Source organism: Rhinopithecus roxellana, chromosome 16 (genome assembly GCF_007565055.1).
Source record: "Rhinopithecus roxellana isolate Shanxi Qingling chromosome 16, ASM756505v1, whole genome shotgun sequence".
In the NCBI taxonomy this organism is placed as follows: Eukaryota; Metazoa; Chordata; class Mammalia; order Primates; family Cercopithecidae; genus Rhinopithecus; species Rhinopithecus roxellana.
In genome coordinates this window covers 28,371,982-28,373,014 of record NC_044564.1, presented here as the reverse complement: position 1 = coordinate 28,373,014, position 1,033 = coordinate 28,371,982, and positions in this window count along the sequence as shown.

Sequence of the window (1,033 nt, the reverse complement as noted above, 5' to 3'; positions counted from 1 at the left end):
AGGAAGGAAGGAAGGAGGAGGGAGGGAGGGAGGGAGGGAGGAGGAGGAGAGGAGAGAGAGAGAGAGAGAGAGAGAAAGAAGAAAAAAAGAAGAAAGAAAGAAAGAAACGAAAGAAGAAAGAAAGAAAGAAGAAAAAGAAAGAGAAAGAAAGAAAGAAAAAGAACAGAAAGAAAGAAAATCTTCATTGTTTCACTGTAGTGTTTTTCACTCCTTTAGCCATGATGCTTTTGTATTCTAGGGTCTCAGGATGGGCAAAAAGAGAGATAACAGCCAGAAGAAGAAACACTGTACAAATTAGGGGAGGGGCCAGGAAGTCTAAAAAAAAGCCTATGTGTCCCTTTATCCATTAAGCAACCTCCATCCCCTTCACTAACTTCAACGCTCTCTAACAGGAGTTGGCAATTTTTAGTTTTTTGTAAAGTAAATATTTAAGCTTTGTGATCTACATGGATCTCTTTCACAACTACTCAACTCTGCTATTGGAACATGAAAGCAGCTGCAGACAATATGTAAATGAACAGAATTAGCTGGGTTCCAATAAAACCTTATTTACAAAAACAGATGGAAGGCCATCCTGACCCTTGCATTCTAGTCCCTACTCCCAAGAAATATTTAATATACACTCAAAAAAAAATGCAATCGGATGTAAAAAAAAATGTATTACTATTTATTTTAAAGTACACTAGTAACTAAAATGCAATCACTTATGAAATGAAATTATGGGAATTTTTTCAAGCTGTTACAGTGGAATTTACCACCATGTAGCATTTGCTGTCGTGCCACATAAATTTAACAACATTGCCACCAAATTGTTCTAAAGTCAAAGATCAGCTGGCCTCTGGACTCACGGGCCTTTTTTAAAGTTTCCAACTTTTATTTTAAGTTCAGGGGTACATGTGCAGAATGTGCAGGATTGTTACATAGGTAATCATGTGACATGGGTCTTTTAAACATCTTTAAAGCATGGAATAGTAAAAAGACCAGTTGCTAAATTTATAGTATGGCTAATTCATTTAAAAAACAATTCTATTGT